Genomic DNA, 22403 nt, shown 5'->3' with positions numbered 1-22403 from the left:
AAGTGTGTACCTACCTTCTAAAATGAAATCTACACCTCTCAGTATGTATTAAGGTTATATTAGACAAAAAGAATGTACTTTTACTAGAAAATGATGATTAAGTAGAATCTTTTTGACTAGTGATTTAAATCATTAAAATTGAGTCCTTCTGTGAAGTGATTTAAATCACAGCAGCCCTGATTGCAAGCATTCTATACACTTTCCAACTTAAGTAAAGCCTTAATTAACTCATGGAGGCTTACTCCCAAGTAATTGTCATGTGCATAGGATTACAACCTAAGGATATATCCCAGAATGTTTCTTTTGTGAGACAGAGAAGGGAAAAGACTTGCTTTTAAAAAGAAAAAGTGTGCATGTGTGTATTTGTAAGAAAGGAAATTAGTGGGCTCTGGTGGAATTTGTGTCCATGGCACAGTTGACCACGGCACAGTTGAATCTCAAGGATCTCTCAGAAGACCCCATGATCACACAAATGGTGAGTTTACAAAAACAAGATGGCTCAGAATAGGTCTATTCACCTGCACCTTGATTTATTTTGCCAGAGTTTGTGTTCCTTTCTGTTCATTTGGGCAGGCCTTCCAATTTATGAAGGAAATCTTCTTCCCCTTTATAGCTTCCTTGAATTTACTTGTTAGCCATGCTGGCAAGTGGTAGGGCTTGTTCGTAGGCCCATGCTGGTGAGGCTTGTTCATAGAAGGGTCTCTTGACCACGTTTCAGGCAATAAAGTTACACCAAATTGCAGCTGCTCAATTAAAACATTTCTGAGCTCTATATCTGATTCCTATTGGTCCAGCTTGGCAGGGCTTGTACTTAGAGGGGTCACTTGACCCTGCGCTGGACAATAATGTTATGCAAAATGGCCATCGGCCCTTTATCATGCCGGCACCGTTGGATAGGGATGTGCAAACAGGTTCGACATTGAACCTGTTTGGTTTGACCATTCGGGGTTGAATTGAACCATCCCCTGGTTGGTCCGACCCCGGACAGAACACCCCCTGACTGTTCGGGGGTTCGCAGACCTTTTATGGTTGGTTGGTTGTTTTTTTGACAGAATTTTTTTTAACGTTATCCCCCTCAGGGGAGTTCCTGGAGGCGGCGGGAGGTGTGTGTCTGCGGAGGTTCCCCCTCCCCCTGCCAGCCTTCCTTATGTGCCCCTCCAGCAGGTTTGGCTGGCTCTTCAGCCAGTTTTCATCCTTCTCCTGATGGCCATTTTGGAGGCCACGTGTCTGTGCAATTGGCCTCTAAAATGGCCACCAGGAGAAGGCTAAAAACTGGCTGAAGAGCTGGCTGAACTGGCTGGAGGGGCGCATAAGGAAGGCCGGTGGGGGGAGGGGGGACCTCCACAGAACCCCCACCCCCACCACCTCCAGGAACTCCCCCGAGGGGGATATGTTCACAAACCCACCCCTGGACTGAACTGAGCCAGGGGATTCAAGGAAGTGCCAGACCGAACTGGCCCAGAGGATTCGAGTCTAATTTGGACTCAAACTGAACTGGGCCAGCCGGTTCCATGCACATCCCTACCATTGGACCTTTCCGGACTCTGAAGCCTGTCCCTATTGGTTTAGGGTGGTGTGACATGTTCATAGAGGACTCATATGCCCACCTTCAGGGGCATGCCTGGGCATACTGTAGGGTGGGGTGGAAGGTTGGGGGGCCGAATTTCTGGGTCAAGGGCATACCCCTGGTTCTGGCTGTTCTGGCCACAAAAGCCCCATCTCTGACCATTTCCTGTGATGTAAACCCCTCCTATGACAACTTCCTGTGATGTAAGGACATTTTGACTGCTCCCATAACATAATTACCCATATAGTTGCCATGATGTCATTCCAAAGCCACATGCTTCTGTTTGTAAACAAAAGCACATGGATTTTGACAGCTGGTATGTCTCCTAAACTACAGCCCCAATGATGTAGCATCGTTCTCTGTATATTTTGAGCGGTTAAATAGGAGCGTCCTGTCAACCCATGGGGGACACGTGTTTCTGCCCAGAATGTATCTGGAATGATGCTACATCCTGGTTCCCCAGTGCAACCTGGTGCAGTGGGAATGGCAGTTGGCAGGAGCCAGCTTCCACGAAAAAACACTTTAAGCGCTGTTGATGCCACTATTATACTAATACAACAAATATTTATATACTACTTTTCAACAAAAGTTCTCAAAGCGGTTTACATAGATATATATAAATAAATAAATAAATCAGATGGCTCCCTGTCCTCAAAGGGCTCACAATAATAATAGAAAAGCAACAAAAAGATAGACACCAACAACAGCCACTGGAGGGACGCTGTGCTGGGGATGGATAGAGCCAGTTGCTCTCCCCCTGCTAAATAAAGAGAATCACCACTATAAAAGATGCCTCTTTTTTCAGTTAGCACTATCACCCACCACCGCATGGCATTTCCAGTTAAAATAAAGAAGATGGGTACTGATTTTTACTGCTCCAGCAATAAAAATCCACCCGCCCTCCCACCCATGCCAAAACCTTTGGTGAAGTTTGAGACATTCTTGAAATTGTGACTTTTGTCCATCTCCACTGTCCCCCATCCCCCCATTTTGTTTGTCCCCCACAAAAAGCCATGAGCTTTGCCAAAATCACTCATGTGAATGATTCAGAAGACAGTTCTAATTCATATACAGATAGTGAATATGGGGAGAGGGAAGAAGTCAGGGAAGAAAATGTCAGCTGGGGAAAAATTGTACTGTTACATTCGAGAAATAATTCCACTCCAATTTCTGGCACAAAATAATTCTACTAAGGGGCAGAACAGTCTGTTCTATGAAACACAATAGCCCCTGCATTTCTTAGCATTGATCGGTTTTTGTGTCTTAAATGTTATTTATAGAGTTTTTGTACAGCGAAACATATATCCATTTTTATATGACATAGTGTACAATGATGTGGAAAACAGCTGACAGGTTTGAGCCTTCCACGTATGTTTAACGGATGTCACTTTCATATATCAAGTGCCACTTCTTCAGTTCTTATGACCCAATCCAATTATTTTTAGTGACTCAGGGAGATGCTTTCCTAGGACCTCTGGGCCAAGAGGAGAAATGAAGTCACAAAGGATTGCCTGTCTGTGGACTTGCTTGCCTCTGGACACTGTCAGGGGACTGGATGTTTGGAGCTGAGACCAGCAATAATTCAGGTACTGGACAGATACTTGCACCAATTGAAAACCTTAATGAGCCAAATCATTATCATCATCATCTTATTTATAAGGCACTTGATATGGGCTAAGTGTTAGGGATGTGTGAACCAGCTTGATTTTGAACCAGTTTGAGCTTGAACCAGTTCGGTTTGAGGGTTTGAGGTTGAGCTGAACCCCCCTGGGCTGGTTCAGGCCCAGTTCGGGGGTGCCAGGTGCCGTTGAATTTTTTTTGGGGGGGGGGAGTTTGAGTTACTGCTGCTTTGGTGGCCTCAGCAGTGCTGCTGCAGCCGTGGGAGGGTCTGCAGCGGCTCTCCCCCCCCCAGCTCCCACCCAAGTCCCCATGGGCCAGCTTGGCCCGGTCACACAAATGGCCTGTGTGCAAAAAATGGCCACCGCTCATGCAAACAGGGCCAAGCCAGCCCATGGAGGCTTGGGTGGAGGCCAGTGGGGGGAAGTGAGCTGCCGGAGGCCCACTGCTGGTCGCAGCAGCATGCCCCAGGCTGCAGAAACCCTCAGCAGCAGTAAGTCAAACTTTTAAAAAAACAAAATTTAATGGCACCCAGCACCCCCGAACTGGGCCCAAACTGGTTCAAATTCAAACTGAACCAGGGGCCCTGTACGTGGGTGGTAAAACCAAACATCCGGTTCGTATTCAAATCAAACTGGGCAAACCGGTTTTGAGCACATCTCTATTAAGTATCATACAAAGGTTAAAAAAAATACACAGAATAAGAAACAAAGAAGCCAAATAATTTTTTAAGCTGAAACAGAGAAGAGGCCAGCCAAATATTTAAAGGAATAGAGTTCTACATATAAGGGATCACAAGAGAGAAAGCACCAAGATGAGAAATAGCACTAGGAAAGGCAGATTTAATAAGATGACGGTGATTTTTTTCAAGATCATGAAGATATCAAAGAAATTCAGAGAGAATGTGGAGGAGAATATAGATAGATAAGAAGGAGGCATTTATTTTAATGATTTATATGCCACCATTCTTCATAAATGAATCCAGCGCAGCTTACAAAAGAATTCATTTTTAAAAGCACAATAAAAAGCAATACAACACAGTACAATAAAACAATCACCTCTAAAATAACAAGAGCACAGGAGAAAAAGTAGCTATTAGAACAACGCACTCAACAAAAACTTCTTTGCTCATTGGTGAAGGTCTCCCATGCATAACGCAGAGTGCATTTTGGGTTAAAGACAGACATTCACATAGTCAAAAACTGTGTTCTACACAGGTTTGGGAGCTGTGTGTGTTCCCAAGCGGTTGTGTGGAAGCAAAGTAGGAGGAAAACCTGGGTAACATTTCCTCCCACCTTGCTTCCACACAATTACTTCTTTTCAGGTCTTCCTCCAACCTTGCTTCCACACAAACAAAAATTGAGAGCACACATAACTCCAAAATCCAGGCAGAACACAGTTTCGTGGTTGTGCGAATGAGCTCTCAGTGTGCTGTAGTGGTTCATGTTCGACTTCAGCCAAGGATCCTGGGTTTGAATCCCTACTCAGCCATAAATTTCACTGGATGGCTTCTGAAAGTTATTCAGCAGGAGAAAGTGGGGTTGTGTATACCTGATCACCATGCATTTGTGTTAAAGTCTGCAAGAGACCCAGTGTATACAGCTGAATGCACAGAGAGTTCTGTTCACATCATTAGTAGCCCTGCTTTATCAGAGTTCCTGGTCACATGCAGAGAGTCCTCCACAAATAGGGTAAATCTGTACCATGCCCTTAGATTGGAAGGAGATGCTCTCTTGTGTGTCCCACCTTTTTTCCAGAGCCAATCAGGTGCAACACCTGGCTAGTTCTTTCCTGGCTGGTACCTGCACTATAGAATGTACTTCCTGAGAGATGCCTAATTCCCCCACCCTGTTTACCTATTCAAATAAATCTGAAAGTTGCTACCATCTCTCAACTTAACCTACCTCATAGAATTGTTGTGAAGAGAAAATTCATTTCCACCCTTTATCCAATCACCACCCTGAGCTGAGTGAGAAAAGGGTGGAAATGAAAACATATAAAATAGTTTATGGCTAGTTGGGCGGAACTGAAATTATGGTGATCTTTGACATGAGTCCTTAAGGACATTGCTGTGTTAGTAGCAGAAAAAATGGATGGAACAGACATGAATACGAGGAATATTTTATATACCGCTTTTCAACAAAAGTTCCCAAAGTGGTTTACATAGATATGAATAAATAAATTAAAGGGCTCCCTGTCCCCAAAGGGCTCACAATCTTAAAAAAAGAAGCATAAGAGAGATATCACCAACAGTCACTGGAGGGATGCTGTGCTGGGGGTGGATAGTGCCAGTTGCTCTCCCCCTGCTCAATAAAGAGAATGACCATTTAAAAGGTGCCTCTTTTGTTCAGTTAGCAAGGGATCAGGCCTACAAATACAACTACACTTTATTGTTACAATCAGAATGTGCAGATGACAGCTAGAGCTCCCAGTAGAGATATGCACAAAGTGAGGTTCATGCGCAGATTTGGCACCGAGCTGGTTTGGGCAAGGTCTGAACTGGTTTAGTGCTGCCAGGAGGGGGAGAGTGGTAAGCAGGATCTTTAAAAGGCAAAGATCAGGTCCTTTTCTGCTCTCCACTGCCTCATGCTGCTTTCTGCTACGACAGTGCTCCCTGCAAGAACCTCCCTGCAAGAACCTGGATGCCATCCATGTGCATTCTGATGCCATGGTACAGGATTTTTTTGTGGGGAGCACTGCTGGAGGAGGAAGCTGCATGGGGCTGAGGAGGGCAGCTAAGGACCTGCTCCCCTCCTGTTAAAAGATCTTGCTCGCTGCTCCCCCCTGCCCCACAGTGCCGAACCTGTGCACGAACCTCGCTTTGTGCACATCCCTAGCTCCCCAAAACTACATGAGCTTCAGAGGTTCAAAAAGCACAACTAAAACACACACCACCCCCTGCCATGCATAACAGACATGCATTGATTGGAAAACAAAAGAGCATTCAAGAGAAGAAATGCCGTGCACTGTCGCTATTAACTAAGCATTCCTTTCCCTGTTTGGGCCTGTTAGAGTCACAGCCTTCTGAACAACTCCTGAAGCTCTTCAAAAGAAAATTGAGGTTAAAGGCCTCCCCCCTTTGCTGTGGGTCCTGCCAAGTTAAAACAAATCTTGTCTCCCCATAGTTCTTTTACTGTAAACTCCCCCTTGCTTTGAACGTCAAAATGAAACATGGTTCCAGGTATTAGCTCATCTCTTGGTGAGCAGGGAGACAGGGAAGCGTCTGTTATTTAAGTCTGGTGTTTTGATAAGTAAAACACATGGCTTATTTTCATATCAAAAAAAGAACTCCTGGGTCATTTGTACTGTATCTTATCAACCTCCTTCTCCTTTCAATGAAGAGCCAAATATCTCAGAGAAATACTTTGTTGAAAGGCTGAATTACTAGTATTGGGCGGGGGGTGGTCTGACTAAGTGTGGGATAGTAGCAGATGGTAGTCTCTGTTTTATGTGGCAAAAAGCATAAGTAGGCATGGGGAATCTGATCCCCAAAGCATAATTTACACTCAGAGATCCCTGAGTTGTTTTGCTGAAATGCTTTCAAGAATGCAGCTTAAATTTAACACCTAAAGCTTTGCTGTATTTGCAAGCTGATTGAAAATAGCATATGAACGCTTGTCACTAGGGGCAGCCCAACATATTGCTGTGCCCAAGGTACTAAATGTTGCCTTTGACCACAACCCTGATGCAGGCCAATCCCCTTTTGAAACTAAGCAAGCTTGGAAACTGGCACAGGGGACAAGAAAGGAAAACTGCCAGCAGCCTCCTCCTTTCTGCTTGGCCTTCTTGCACGCGTCACAAGGAGTGCGGAGAGAGGCATTTCATGACCGGTTTGCAAGGATCAGATTGGTCCCAAAGAAATACTCTGATAGGAAAGGGGGGCAGTAATCTGCCACCTGAGGTGAATGTCTCCCCTCACCTCATGAAAGGGCTGCCCCTGCTTATCACCAATAATGACCTTCTATGGTGGGTACAAATCGAAACTGGGGTGATTTGCGGGGGGAGGGATATTTGGACCCAAAACAAATTGGGAGTGATTTGAAATGAAAAAATCGATTCATACACACCCCTAGTAAGAATTAGTCATAATGTGGGACTTCTATTCTCTTGTCTTCTGGAAGACAAACTCTAATCAACATGGGATCTCTTACAAATTTCTGTCAATTTCCTCTTTGAGAAGGTGGAGGAAGAAACAAGGAATAGGCTGTCCAAGGCTTGACACCAACCGACACAGGAGAGCTGATCAATTAGACTGTAGTAGTGATAACTTTAACCTTATAAAAAGTTAAAGGCAAGTGTAGTCAAACAGCTAACTTGGATTTCAGGAAAGCTGATTTTAGTAAGTTCAGAGACGCGCAAGGCAGGATTCCATGGCTAGCACTCAGTGCTGCAGGCAGCCCGAGCATTCACATGACCGGAGAGTAGGGTAGAAGCAGGGGCGTAACTAGGTTGGAGTGGGCCCTGAGACAAGATTCTTAAATGCCCCCCACCACCACCACCATCGGGCAGCAGCGATATAGGAAGATGCTGAAAGGCATCATCTCATACTGCATGGGGGAGGCAATGGTAAACCCCTCCTGCATTCTACCAAGGAAACCACATGGCTCTGTGTTGCCAGGAGTGGACACCAACTCAACCACAACCTTTCCTTTCCTTTTTTATAGCTTTATGGATGTCACTCAATTACTTTGGGTTGTCTCCACATAGTCCTGCCTGCGTTACAATTCCTGTTAAAACAATCTTCTGTGGCAACGGGGCATGTCTGTATATTGCCAATCTTCACTTTAAAAAAAGGGGGGGGGGGAATGGGGGGGGTCTTTTCCAAAATCTTAGGAGCTGGTGTAGGAGCAGAAGGAAAATCTGCAAACCAAAATGAGGTTTATTTAGGACCAACCCAAAGTAAACGAGTGTCAAACAGTAAGTTTTCTTTCTAATCCTACAGAACAATTTCTCAGGCAGAGGTAAGCAAAAAGCCAGAGGAGGAAGGGCGGGGCTTGTTTTAGGAGCCCCAACTGCCTGCACTTTATGAAATCTAAAAGTGGAGCTCAGGTTTGCGGGGGAGATAGGGGTGGAGAGCCCCGTTTAGCATTTAAGGATTCCGCTCTTATTCTGCTGAACTCTGCTCCCCGGCTAAACCCATAACCCACACCTTCAATTTTACTACCCGCAGAAGTGTCATTCCTCTTCCCTCCAAAAGAAATGGAAGTGAGGGATTGAAGTTTTCTCTCTGTCTTCACCCCTGAGGGGCTGCAAATTTGGATCAGCCTCTGAAAATTTTTGAAACTTTTGCCTAACGCGATCAAGGAATCCCTCGACTCCTTGGAAAGCCTTGCTAAGCAGATGCCGGGGGTGGGACTGTGTGAGCAGGAAGCTGTGGCAGGCAGGCATGCAAATGAGAGCACCCCAGAGCATTGTGGGAGCAGAAAACGGGGTACAGCTCAGGGCTTGGAGGGCAGCTGGATCTCAGCCAGCCAGTTTGGAGGGTGGCCGCATGGCCACGATGCCCCCTGAAGCTGGCGAATGGTGCAGTGCCAGGGCCACCATTTCCTGGGTAGCAGTGGGGAAAACCTGCCATGAGCTTTCCAGGCATGTCTCCTTGGTGGAAGATAATGGTCTGTTACAGTGTGTGATTGCAGTTATGCCTCTGAACAAAGGTGGAATTTTTTTTTACATTTGAAAAAAAGTGCAGTTAATCAAGGAAGCTGGGGCCAGCACTGGGTAGGGGAGGCATGTGGCATGTCTCTTGGGTGCCCCCTAAGCTGTGGGGCCCCCAGATGACTGTCTCCCCTTGCCTGATCATCGTTATGTGCCTGGGTAGAAGGGCATACCTGATTGGAAGCCTCCTTCTACTGAGTCCGACATTGGACCATCTGGCTCAGTATTGTCTGCACTGACTGGCAGCAGCTCTCCCGGGCCTCAAGTGGTGTGCTTTCCCAGCCATCCCTGGAGATGCTACCTGGGACTGAACCTGATACCTTCTGCATGCAAAGCAAGAGCTCTTCCACTGAGCAACAACCTTTCCCTTGGCCAGAGAGAGGGGAGTGGAATCAGCTTCTGGGTGGCGCTGCTGGTAGAGGGAGGGTAAGTGGCCAACGTGGCAGTTTGCTTCCCTTCCACTTCAGATGTCTCCTGAGGAGAGCATGGGGGTACCTCCCATATGGAGCGTCTCCTAGAAGGCTATTGAAGCAGAAAGAGGGTCATGTTGGGGACGGGCACACCATTCACATGAGGCTTGAGGGGATCCTGCTGGTGGGTGTCAAGGATGAGAGTCCTCTTTTTCTGTGAACGGTTTGACATGCAGGCAGCAGGAGCTCTGGAAGCTCCTCTGGAGTCTTCCTGGTAGCTGGCTGTGCCAACCTTCCCGCCCCCCCCCCCCCGGAATCCCCAGGAATCACACACACATGCTTTGTGCCCATGACCCCAACCTTTGTATCCTACTCATTTTGAATTCAGTCCTTGGCTTTGATTCTCACTGGGGGGTCTTTGGACAGCCCATGCCTGCTTGCCAAGGACCCAAGCTTCACAGCGTCCGTGTCAGCAGCACCTGACCTTGTAACTATCTGATCTTGGCTAGCCTGTGGCCCGCCACAGAGGGTATGGAATGCCAACAGAACTTGATGGCTTTTAAGTGGTGGTGGGAGGGGAGCATGATCCAGTAAAGCATGATGAGAATTCCAGCAAAACCTAAGAGCCCATTCCACTGCCACTCGAGGAAAGCCTAGTTGTGCATCTTAATGCCAATCTGGTGATGGAATGATCCTTGAAATTTGAGGCATTTGGAAGAAGGTTGTGCTTTCTGGGCACTCAGTTGGAAGGTGCAGCTTGCTCCCCGGATCCTGTGCTGAGCAAACCTCATTGGTAGCAAACCTCAACTGGGCTTCTCTCGAGTGATCCAAGCCAATTGTTTGAGTGGGTGGTTCAAGGCAAGAGTCTTTTACATGGACATGTAGCAGTGTAGCAGCATCTCCCACAGCCAAGAAATGAGCTTTGGAGTCTGGGGGCTACAGGCAAGAACCCAGGCAGGCAGCCCAGCAAGTGAGCGAGAGTGTGGGAGGTGGGTGAGATGGGGCCTGGCAATTTGAAACGGCACCTGGAATTGGTGGATCATCCCAGCCTGCTTCTTGGAGGGGGTGGGAATGGAGCACATCTGCCAGGACAGGAACATGATCTTCAGCTTGGTCCATATTGTTGAGGGGGCTGGAAGTGTGTGCACATGAGTGTTTATTTGGTAGGGATGGAAGTTCTGTTTTTAATGCCGCTGTAGATGACAGCGTGCCACTCTCTGGCTCATGATTGTGCATGCATACAAACAGGGCCCTCAATTATTAAGGAGAGAAAGTAGGTTGGAGGGGAGGTGTGGGGTTCATTCAACTTTGCTACCAGCTAATGAGGAGGTTGCAGCTCTAATTTGGGTGGGATTCTGCTGGGGTGGGGAACTGGGGCACTCTCTTTCTCTGATACTGCCACCCTTTGGTGTACAGTTCAGGGGCAGCTCTGATCTGGGAAGGGGGCGACTGGAGGGGGGCTGAGGAACTCTCTCTCTACCGCCCTCTCCAGTGAAACAAAAGGCTGAGAGCAGCATCATAGAAGAAGCAACAACGATGTCGATCGATAACCATCACTGACCAGATATGGCAGAAACACGCCAAGAGACTGGACGAAAAGAGGAACTCAAACTGTACGTGAACAAAAGCGGCAACCTTATTATACATTTCACTAGATTTCAAGTCATTACATACCTTTTCAACTAAAGGAAACAAAACAAGACAGAATGGGATAGGCAAAAAAACTTTCCATCACAGCCAATCTGTTGGAAAGCCCAAAATTCCTACTCGGCCCCCAACAAGACTACCAGCAAAGCCCATTCTGTCCCTGGGAGGGAGGGAGGGAAGCCTGGGGTCACACAGAACGAGGGGATGTTAAAGGCAACAAAATTTAGGGGAGTCCCAGCCAGCCCCAAATCCCACCCATCCTTGCAGGCATGTTGACATGTTCTCTTCTTCTTGGTGAATCAGCTCCTCTAGCTGCCCAGCAGCAGCACATGCCAGCAAGAAGGACAAAGCAGCGTCAGTGGGGTTGCCCTGCTACTCCTCTGTTTCCACTCCAGCAGCCAAGCAAGTGCTCAGATGCATTCACTCAGGGATTGGGCAGCGGTGTGGGGGTTCACAGAGGGCGGGCCAGAGAATTCTGCTTTACCTTGGCCTGCCCCCTGAGCAGCAAGGGAGGGTGTTGCAATACCTCCCACCCCAATTCTCATCAGGGGGTCTTCTGCTCACCCTTTCCTGCCTGCTGGAGCAAAAGGAGCAGCTGGGAGGGTGCAGGGGTGAGCGAGGAAGTGGGAGGTAGAGGCATCCTCTGCAAGGCCTGCAAATGCAGAGGGAGCCTAGCTGGGGTGCAGTCCGAGGGGTGGCCCATCTCAGGAGGAGACTTGGGGCACCTGCTGCCTCCTGGCCCAAAAGCTGTTCTCTTACGCTGGGGGTGGGGCTTCCCAACATAACCTCTGGGAAGTTGCATGTAAGGACACAGTTGGCGTGGTACTCTGGAGGGTATCTCTTCCTCTTACAGCCCACCCACAAGTGCCAAATGGCAGCCTGCAGCCTGTGCCGTGAGTGGAGGGAAAAGGCCTTCTTCAAGATCTTCTCTGTCTTGCAGGCAACTCTCTCAACTTCGGGGTCATGGTCGCCAAGCAAGCTCTCCAGCGCTGGAGGGATGAAGGAGAAGGTTCAGAAATCGCATGAAGATATCACCCCATCCTTCATCAAGCCCCACCATTTCCACACCAACAGGAAGCAAGTCCTGACTGTTTCTCCCCTTCACCATGGGAAACCCTGCTTCTGAGCATCCCTGAGGATGCAACCGGGACCTTCCATTTGAGGGAACAGGTGGCCCATTCAAGGTCAGAGGTCCCTAAACCCAGGCCTCTCCCATCACAGAAACTGTCATTTCCCACCCAGAAACCCTCACTTACCAGCATAACAGGTCTCTATGTTCCCTTCAGTGAGGATGCTGCCTTTTTTGTGGACCAGGTGACCTAAAAAAGGAAATGGAAGGAAATGGGAACACTTTTCAGGACCCTGCACATGAACAATCTGCATCCCATCTTTCAAGAGAGGAAGTCCTCCCCTCTCTAATCCCTCTGGGACTGAGCGATTCCTCCAGGGACTCTGAGTCACCTTGGGAGGAAATTAAGCCAAGAGACCTAGCTAACACTCAGTGGGCCAGTCCTCCAGGGGAGGGAACAGCTCCTGCACCTCCACACCCTTCTGCCAGTGCCCTCAAAGAGAGTGAACTTTTGCCCACCAAGATGACCCATTAAGGGAGACCCAAAAGTCTTGTTTCACTTATCAATCAGCATGGCAGCCATTATCCTCACTGAAGGCTGCTCGCTGAGGAAGAAGCCCAGGATGCTGGAGACCTTCATCTCCACGACGTTCTCTGAGCCGAGCTGCCAAATCTGGGATCACAAGCAAAGAAAAATCCTGAATGAATAAAGAATCGCCAAAGTGTCCTTGAGTCAGAGCCAAGGGGTGGACAGGGAGGGGCTGCCCCTATCAGATGCTTGGAGGTCTTGTGGAGCAGCTCCTGCAGGCTGTAAGACTCCTGCACTAGCAGCCTGCCCTCCAGGTGTCATTGGAGGGCTTCTGCCAGGAGGCTCAGATTGTCTTTCGCAGCCTTTAAAAGGAGAGAATAGAATGGGAGTGAAAAAGGCCTCCCTCCTCTGAGCACTTATGGAGTTGATGCAACTGGGCCCAGGGATTCAAAGCAACCTCTAAGGGGGGGGGGTCCAAATTGTTGGGAAGATTCTTGACTGGAGTTGCCTTTCTTTGGCTGAAGCAAAGATGAGGAAAGCCAGATTCAAGAGGGAAAGCTTTGCCCCATCCCAGGAAAGAAGGGTCTTGGATGAAATCTTGGAAGAGAAAGTGGAATGGGGCAGAGAGGTCCAATCCCTGAAAGGTTTCTGAGATGCCTGAATGGGCCAAGACACAGCGGGACAGCAAGTTGATTCACCACCCCATGAGGATAACTTGAGGCCTGGAACTGGATGCCTTGACTTGGGGAAGCCTAAACATCTTTGTAGGGATGGCAGAGACAGGTAGACCCTCACCTGTGCTACCTCCAGGTCTTCATCCTCCACATGCATCAGCACCATGATGGGGGCCATGATGTTCTGTTCTGTACTCTCTTGGTGGTGGTGGTGGTGCTGTAGAAGATCCAGATGTGTCCTCATGGCTGCTGCACGGATCTTAGCCTCCTCCTTCAGAGAACAGGGGTCGTTGGTACGGAGGAATTCCTCACCTCCATCAACATGAAGAAGAGCTTGCATGGGTCTCTTGCAACAGGTCTTCTAGGGGGTGTCTGGTTTCCCTTCTCCAACCCAGTCGGAATCTGGAGGATGGCCGGTCCTCATAGAGCTGGCCAGTCTCTTTTTGTCATTGGCTGGTCCTGGGGCAGAGGGCTGGAGTGCAAGTACTCATGTGGTGGAAGAGAGGGCGGCACAGGGCAACCAGGACAGCATTCACTGTGGCCTGATCTTCAGAATCACAGTGCCTTAGCCGCTCCATGAATTCCAGGACCCCCAAAGTGGCTTCCAGACTGGAGGTCCTGAGCCCTCCCAGGATCCTGGCACTAAAATCCTGTTGTTTCTTCGCCTAGGGAGGAAAAAGGTGGATCCTTGCAGTTCTTGCAAACACATGCTAATCCACCCCCTGCTAAAGAGACCACAGGCCTCTTCGGGGGCTGAATCTGCTTGGCCACCATCTACTGCCTTGGGGAGGAGATCACTTAAGCCACCCCAGAGGCAGAAAGTGGGGGGAGAAAGTGACATTGGAGCAAATGGGTATTCCAGGGCTCCCACTGAGAGATGCATTCCTGTGTCTTCCCTTAAGGATATCTCCTTCATCCTGTAGAAAGAGCTCCACAGGCTGAATCCACCCACCTGGAGAAATCTCCCATGACACCTGGGGATGTCTAGGAGCAAAGCCTCAGGAAAGGCTCCCCAAAGAGAGGAGTCTCTGTGCCCAGAGATGTTCCCTGTGTTGTGTGTCTGTCACTCACCGCCTTCAGGTTGCCATAAATATGAAGAAGGCCCCTTTCGCTCATGTAGCAGATGGTCTGGCTGAGATGGACAAACCAAGCTACCAGGAGTGTCCAGGTCTTCTCCAAGGAGGCAAAGTGTTCGTCTTTCAGGAGCAGCTAAAAGAAAGAAAGGAGCAGAACACCCTTAAGCCTCTGGGGTCAGACCCTCCTCTAAGGGGAGCCTACGCTGACAAACATGCTTCTCATCTCAACAAAGAAGGCCACCTCTGTGAGGGAATGTTCCACTGGATTTCCACTTGGCTAAAGATGGAAGCCAGGTATTCCTTCAGCCTGGGCACTGTGGAGGAGGGTGTCTGGTGGAGAGCCCTGAAACAACCAGAGGCCCCTGCTGAGTCCTGAGAGGGAGGCCCGGACAGAACACACCTGACCTGAATCTTCCCCCAGCCCTCCTGAGAAATCTTCTATTCACTCATACTTACCTCACCAAGAGGGCCACACCCTGGAGGCAGCTGTGCAGAGAGCACAAGGATTCCCAGCAGGTCTTCTCTGGGGTCACCTGGGCCACCCTCTCCAGTAGAGTCTGGACAATCTGTGAAGTCTCCCTTCAGAGAAGACAAGGCTGCTGTCACCAAAGTGTGTGTCTCCTTGTGCAGTGGCATAGTGTCAAAGGTGGAGGCAGTGGACAAGGGAGGGACTGAGTTGGACCATGGGAAAGAGACCACAGGGGTGAAGTTACTTTCCCCACAGCTTTTTTTTTTTAACACTGCAGACATATTTTAAGACTCTCTGTAGAGCAGAGTGGACTGTTCACTCTGGGGTCTCCCCTGCATCACCAAGGGAGGGGACCACTGTGCCAGAGTCACCCCAACAGGCCAGAAATGCTCCTCACCCATCAGAGTGTGACATGGGCCAAGTGGCCCTAGCCTGCCCTCCCAAAGTGCTGGAAGGAGGACTTTATGCCCTCGCTTTCCCCAATGCCATGACTTACTCGGGAGGCAAGTCTTGGCTCTCCTGGTGCCTGACTCCCTCAGTGGTGTTCTACAGGCTCACGGGATGACATCCCCAATTTTGTTTGCTACTCTCCCCTGAGGAGAAGAGGAGGGTCAGGCCTCAGGACATAATCCAAGGGACTGTTATGGGTCAGGAGAATTCCCAGGTCAGTGCTATGGGTGTCTGCACACATATCTGGGCCTGGAGGGTGCTGCCTATGGCTCAGGGTACATAAGATCAACTGCAAGGGAAAGACACCCACAAGGAGAAATGGCAAGTCCCAGCCTCCCGTGTGAACAATAGCAAAAGCAATAGCACTTACATTTATATACCGCTCTATAGCTGGAAGCTCTCTAAGCGGTTTACAATGATTTAGCATATTGCCCCCCAACATTCTGGGTACTCATTTTACTGACCTCGGAATGATGGAAGGCTGAGTCAACCTTGAGCTCCTGGTCAGGATCGAACTTGTAACCTTCTGGTTACAGGGCAGCAGTTTTACCACTGCGCCACCAGGGGCTCCCTGGACACATCGTGTCATCCTCATCCGTAGAGGAGCACTGGGGAGGAGAGAGAAGAGAAACGGGAGCGTTCCAGTGACTACCATCAAAACTGTGATGGTACAGTGACTACCATCAAAACTGCCATCCTGTGTAGTGTGGGATACGAGGGGCAGAGGGCCCAAGGGAAGTCACCCTTGGTTTCCCTCTCTTACATCTCCCAGATGGACCGAGGAGAACCAATCTGGGGCCAGCTCTCCTCTTCTTTCTTCTTCACCGATGTTCCTGTGAGAAGAGAGGAGAGAGAAAGGCTGCTCAAAGAACTGTCCTGTTGGAGATGGCAGCCAGCTGAAGAAGAACACGAGCACCCAAAGAGATGCTAAGCAAGAATCTAGCCTCCCTTGGAAGGTGGATGGCAGGGGATCATCAGGCCAAAGATCTCCCAAGTCCAGCCTTTCTTTCCCAACTGCGGCCATTGAGAGGCCCTGGGAAGTGTTCAAAGGGGGCATCAAGAAAGAGCTCTCCCGTGCTCTTTCTCCCCAAGACCTGGTCATGCTAACAACATGGGGGTCTCATAGCTCCCTTGGCAAATAGCCATTGTCTGTCTTGTACTTGCTGCCAATCGGCTTCCTTGGGTGAACTCCCCCTCCAGAGTTCTCAGAGAGCAGCGAGGGAGGAAACATCCTTCTATGGTGCTCAGACATGGGGGAACTGCTCCTGTCCCCTGCAACCTTCTGCTTGCTATGCTAAATGCCCCCCAGCTCCCTACTGGCACCTAAGGCTACTTCTGTAGCCCTTCCGCTGAGAAGAGGGTACCTGGCCGAATTGGGGGTCAGTGGAGAGTCCCACACCTCATCTTTGATGCTGCTGACATCATACATCGTGTCATCCTCATCCGTAGAGGAGCACTGAGGAGGAGAGAGAAGAGAAACGGGAGCGTTCCAGTGCTTGCATTGACCTTGTAAGGCTTCTGAGAGGAACCAAGCCCAAGGGATGGCTTGAGTCAAGATAGCACATTATTCCTAGTGAGTAGGGCTTGAGAAACAGATAGTTTGGGGTCACCCATTATGCTATAAGGGGTGTTGAAGTTTCAAATTAATGAATGACCCTCTAAAACGGGCTACACAACTTTGGCCCTCCAGCCGCTGTTGGACTACAATTCCCATCAGCCCCAGCCTCAGTGGCCCAAAGACAGAGATTATGGGCGTTGAAGGCCAATATCTGCGGGAGGACGAAGGCTGTGCAGTCCTGCTCTAAAATAAGAAATATCTCTTAGAACAAAGGCATTTGGCATCTCTACCCAGAAGAGCCTTGCACTACATTTTCACCCCGTTTCCAATGCCTCAACTGGAGCCCTGCATTTCCTCCCACTCCACCCATCCAAATCCCTCCCATCCTGAGGCATCTAGAGCTGGAACCGTTCCATGTTCTGTCTCCTACTGGGGAACAGGGGACACACACACAACCCAGAGCCCATCCACGTGAAAAAATGGATGTTCATTTCTGACCTCTGCAGATGACGAGTCTTCCACCGTATAGGTGTTCAGCAGCTTCTTTATGAGCCACGTCTGTGGCTTCCGGACTCTGAAAGGAAAAACAAGAGGCGTGGCATTAGAACATCAATGCACGCAAAGAGTCCTGTGGATCAGGTGAAAGATATGTGTAGCCCAGCACCCTGCTTCCCACAGTGGACAGCCAGATGCCTCCTGGAAGCCCACAAGCTGCTCATGGAGAAAACCACCTTTCCCTGGTCTCTGTTCTGGCTTCTTAGTACATCTTCAATATCTCTTAACTCTGGATTTTGAAGATTCTAAACATTTAGTTGGTTGTGAAAAACCACTTTAGGTGGCATCAAAATGTGTTTATTCATAAATATGTTCCCATATATATATATAATAAATCTGGAGATATGGAGGTTCCTTGGCTATCATGGCTAATAGTCTTCAAGTGGCTTTTCCTCCATGAACATGTTTAATAATTTGCTGAACCTAGTGGCCATCACTGCATCCTGTGGCGGTGTATTCCGTAGCTTTAAATATGTGGAGTGTGGGGATAAGAAATGCATTTTCTGGCTTCTGCCCTTCCCCTAGTGCCAATCAACACCTTATGTTGAACTCCTGTCCTCGTGCAGTGAGGGCAGAAAAATATCTCTCAAAGGTGCGCAGCCTTTTCAGAAATGCTCATGTTCCCCTGCAGGCTTCTTTTGGCTAAACGAAGAAGCCCCCAACCCTGCCACCCCCCACCCCCCCAAGCAGGCTCCCAGAGAAGGTGAACCACCTCTGTGATCCCTGGAGCTGCCCTTCAGCTGAGAAAGGTACCTGAGTGAACTGGTGGCACAGTCCCCTTCCGACCCCTCGTCCACGATGCTGGCGTACGGAGTCTTGGCCCCTGGGATGGAAGAACTCTGTGAAGGAGAGACTGGGGAGAAATGGCTGCTCTGGCCCTCGCATTGAGCTTTCCAGGCTGCGGTCATCACCAGGTGAGCTGAATGCAGAAAGGGGGGCGGAGGTGGAAATTTTGCATCCCAGAAGAGCCACAGGGGAGAGCTGCTCCAGAGGCGATATTGGGCAGGAAAAGCAGAGAGGGGGCAAGTGTACAGCCCCCCACTCCTGCAGACCCTCTGCTTCCACGTTGCTTGGGGTTCACCCACCTGGGGCTGTTTAGGGACTTAAAGCAAATGCTTCCAGTCTCTTAAGTCTTCAACTCCTTTTCTTAATGATGTGTTTGAACTACTGTGGAAAGACAGGCCTGCCATTTCCCCCCATTTACACTAGATTTTTCTTTTCATGTTTATTCTCCTTTGGCATTCAGTTCATTTCTTATGAGCTTAATTTATTTTCATGTTCATTTTCTTTTAGGTTTCCTTTTTATTGCTTTTTGTTTTGCTTTGATTACCAACCAAGAAAGAAAGTATGCTTAATTTAGCAGCTCAGTCTGCCCTGCAGCTCCCAGGCAGACCCTCACTTCCCTGAGGCCATTTTGTTGAGCCATATGATCTGCAGTGGGCCACCACCACGATGCATTGTTGTTAAGAGGAAGGAAGGAAGGAACGAAGGAAGATGGCCGCCCAGAGGGTAGAGATTATTGTACCCAAGATGCAGCACACCAGCAGTGTGGTGCAGATCAGGGATTCTCAACGTTGGGTCCCCAGATATTGCTGGACTTCAACTCCCATAATCCCCAGCACCAGTGGCCTTTGTTGGGGTTTATGGGAGTTGAAGTCCAAGAACATCTGGGGGCCCAACGTTGAGAATCCCTGGTGTAGATCAACTGTTGTTGAAACAAAATGGCTGCCAGGAAGTATTGGCTGAGCTTTTGTAATTTGATGCACAGCAATCAGTCAAAGCAGATAAACTGTAAACAGTCACCTTTTTGAACCAAGAGGAGAGCAAGATTCAAAGCAGCCCCCCTTTCCTTGCCTTTGATTGCCATTATTTCCAGGCACTTATTGGAAGTGAAACTTTGATTGCCATTATTTCCTCCCCCACTGCCCAATGAATGGAAATGAATGAATAAGGTTGGGATTCCTAAGATTTTCATTCTGTCAGAAAAGAAACACACAAGCCTCCTAACATGCAACTTGGCCCTGAGAGGAAGCCACCCCAGAAATCCTCCACACCCACAAGTCCTCTTCTGTCCCATCCCTGCAGAGGAAGCTCAGTCCACTCTTTCCAAATGGAGATTGCTTGGCTTCCAAAGTAAGGAAGGGTCCTTCTGCCAGTTTTGTGGCACTCTTCACTTTTAGACTAGGACCCTTTTGTTCAAGAAATGCCTCTAAGGACAAAAGACTCTTAGGGGGCCGTGAAGGGCAGCAGAAAGGAATAGTGGGGAGTGGGAGACCATTGCGTGGCTCTTCTCTCTTAACACTCCTGAGTCTGCAATCACCTCTGGAAAGTTCAGGTGCAGCTTCCTTCAGATGGAGGACCTGGCATGTGCACTGTGTAGCTGAGCCCTGAATTCAAGCCCACCCCACCAAGCAAAATCCCTCCCGTCCTGCTGCATCTGTGGTTGGATGCCCATCCTGCCTGTCCTTGAGGAACACGACATGCTCGCCCCACTCCCAGAGTCCGTCCACAAGGGGGACTAGATACTTCATTTATGACCTCTGCAAGGATTTGGCACTCACTCCAAACTTCCCCAGGCTTCTAAGGGCCAGACTACATGCTACTTTCACCCCTGTTATTAACAAATGGGCTTCAAGCTGGAAGTGGGCATTAGCTCTCCCATAGACATGGGGGTCTATGGAGGCAATATTCAGCATGAAAATGGCAGAGGGGAAAGGTGTTGACCCCACCACCAAGACATGCTGTGCTCCCACACTAAATTGGGGCCCCGGTGGCTCTTTTCTGGAAAAGACCAGTTCTGGTTAACTTCATGCTTTAAGTCGGCTCCTTAGTGAGGACTTTAAAGAGATGTGTAAAAGCATGCAAAAATTTGTTTTCATTTCATTTTTCTTTCCCATTTCCAGTTAGTTCATTTCTCATTTGTTTAGCTTAGTTTGCTTATTTTATTTTATTTTAATTCAGTCTTCATCTATTTGTTACTGTTTTTCTATTGCTGCAATTAAAGCAATTGGATGCTCCAACTTTCATTCATTCATTTGATTTCTATACCGCCCTTCCAAAAATGGCTCAGGGTGGTTTAACACAGAAAAATAACAAATAGATAAGGAGGATCCCTGTCCCCAAAGGGCTCACAATCTAAAAAGAAACATAAGATAGACACCAGCAACAGTCACTGGAAAGTACTGTGCTGGGGGTGGGTAGGGCCAGTTACTCTCCCCTGCTAAATAAAAGAGAATCACCATGTTAAAAGGTGCCCCTTTGCCAAGTTAGCAGGGAACTTTCACTGTTAGATCTGGACAGGAGGTCAAGGCCATAGCTGCCATCTCTTTGCGGCCGTCTTCTTTAATCCTATCACCTCCACAGTGCCACCATTGTGATGCAGTGTTGTTAAGGACATGTCTGTCCCCATGGTGGCCATTCTTTTAATCAAAATGCACTGCCACAGTACCTTACCATAGGTTTAAGCAAATGACTGTCAGAAGGTGGTAACCCACCCTGCAGCTTCTAAAACTAGAGCCATTCCACATTCTCTCTACTCCTGGGCAACATGGGGGACCCACATGCCTAACCCACAGGAGGGAGGGACTGGATGTTGATGATTCCTGACCTCTCCAAGGAATGGTGCTTCGTCAGCATTGGTGTTTTGTAGCCTCTTCTGAATGGTGCTTGGCCTCTGGGTGCTAAGAAAAGAAAGAAAGAAGACACATGGGATCAGAACATTGGTGTTTAGAAAGAGCTGTGCTTGATTAGATGAATGATACATGCAGCCCAGAACCCTGTTTCCAGGAGTGGACAGCCAGATAGCTGCAGGAAGCCCACAGGCTGGGCATGGAGACACTTACCCCATCTGTAGCATTTCTCTAGGCATCTCAAAGATTTGGTGGTTGCACTGATATCATGGCTAAAACCCTTTAATGGCCCTCTTCTCCAAGAGGATCCCTTCAAAATCTTTTTTTGAAGCTAGTGGCCATCAGCACATCTTCTGGCAATTAATTTCCTAGACTTTGTTATGGCTTGTCATAATGAGGGTCTGCTCTCCTCTGTCCTCTCCCTGCTGCCTATCAAGTCCAACAGATGAACTTCACTTCCAGTATTGTGGAAGGAGGAGAAAAACAACCCTCCATGCTGCTCAGAGCTTCTGCCCCCTACCCCGGCTTCTTGCTAAACTAACCACCTCTCCCTCACCCCCGCATGGGCTCCTAAGGAAGGTCTTCTGCTTCCATGAGCTCTGGAGCTGCCCCTCCAGCTGAGAAAAGAGTACTCCGGGGAACTGATGATGTTCTCCACATCCAGCTCCTGATCCCTAGTGCTGACCACTGGGATCTTGGCCTCTTGGATGTCAGAACCCTGCAAATGAGGCAAAGGAGAGCAATGCATAAACTTATGCTCACTCTGATTTTCCTAGGGCCTTGGATTTTTAGTGGGGTTTCCCCTTTCATTTTCTTTTAGTTCATTTTTATTTCTTTAAGTTATTTTGATTTTTTTTTTAAATTATGAAATCTTATAAAAAATAAACAGTGTGTTCTAACTTTAACTGTGGCTGGGAGTGCCAGGGCACAGCCAACACATGCCTGCAGCCATTTTGTTTCATGGTATGTCCAACAATGAACCTCCATTGTGATATAATCTACTGTGGTCAACAAAATGGCCGCCATCTTCAAAATGGGCACCATCCCTCAAAATGGCCATCCGCATCTGTTGGCTGCACTCTGGAGTTCTGGTCCAAAGACATAATGTCAAATAGGTCTCCAATATCTCTTTCTTTACCAAAAGAAGAAATGTCATTCAGAAACACCAGTGCATCAGAGCTCCAGAATTGAATGCTAATTCCTAGCTGTCATTTTTTGCCATTTCTTCTGCATTCCTTTCATAGGGAATGGAGACAAATACAAATGAGATCCACTGGAATCTATAGTTTGGCTCTGAGAGTCTTCTTTATCCAACCCCATCATGTCCTCTTCTCTCCTATCCCCAGGGAGCAGGGTTAGCTCACCCTTTCCAAAGGGAGAGACAAGGTGGGCCCCAGACTCAGGAGCGAGGGCCATCCCTTCTCCTGTGGAGACTCTGGGTAGTTTTTACTGAGGGGATGATTATTGTCTCTACAGAAATGCCTCTTCAGTCAGGAGA

General features: G+C 48.5%; 1 long non-coding RNA gene across 4 annotated transcripts; it reads right to left on the bottom strand.

Annotated features, from left to right (window-relative positions):
* Window positions 1–10867: 10867 nt before the first annotated feature.
* LOC128324840 (uncharacterized) lies at window positions 10868–20894 on the bottom strand. 4 transcript variants are annotated; one of them, XR_008307124.1, is made up of 11 exons: window positions 18030–20894; window positions 17220–17295; window positions 16528–16619; window positions 15927–15996; window positions 15628–15771; window positions 14701–14823; window positions 14240–14377; window positions 13290–13833; window positions 12485–12638; window positions 12153–12215; window positions 10868–11885 (listed from the first exon to the last, which is right to left on the bottom strand). It is a non-coding gene; the product is annotated as an uncharacterized LOC128324840 (long non-coding RNA). The 4 variants fall into 4 exon arrangements; XR_008307123.1 differs by having other exon boundaries at window positions 12153–12638; XR_008307125.1 differs by having other exon boundaries at window positions 12153–12638; window positions 13290–13439.
* Between the last annotated feature and the right edge of the window lie 1509 nt (window positions 20895–22403).

The sequence above is a fragment of the Hemicordylus capensis genome, chromosome 4 (assembly GCF_027244095.1).
Source record: "Hemicordylus capensis ecotype Gifberg chromosome 4, rHemCap1.1.pri, whole genome shotgun sequence".
Taxonomy (NCBI): Eukaryota; Metazoa; Chordata; class Lepidosauria; order Squamata; family Cordylidae; genus Hemicordylus; species Hemicordylus capensis.
This window is presented reverse-complemented; position numbering and strand designations above follow the sequence as displayed.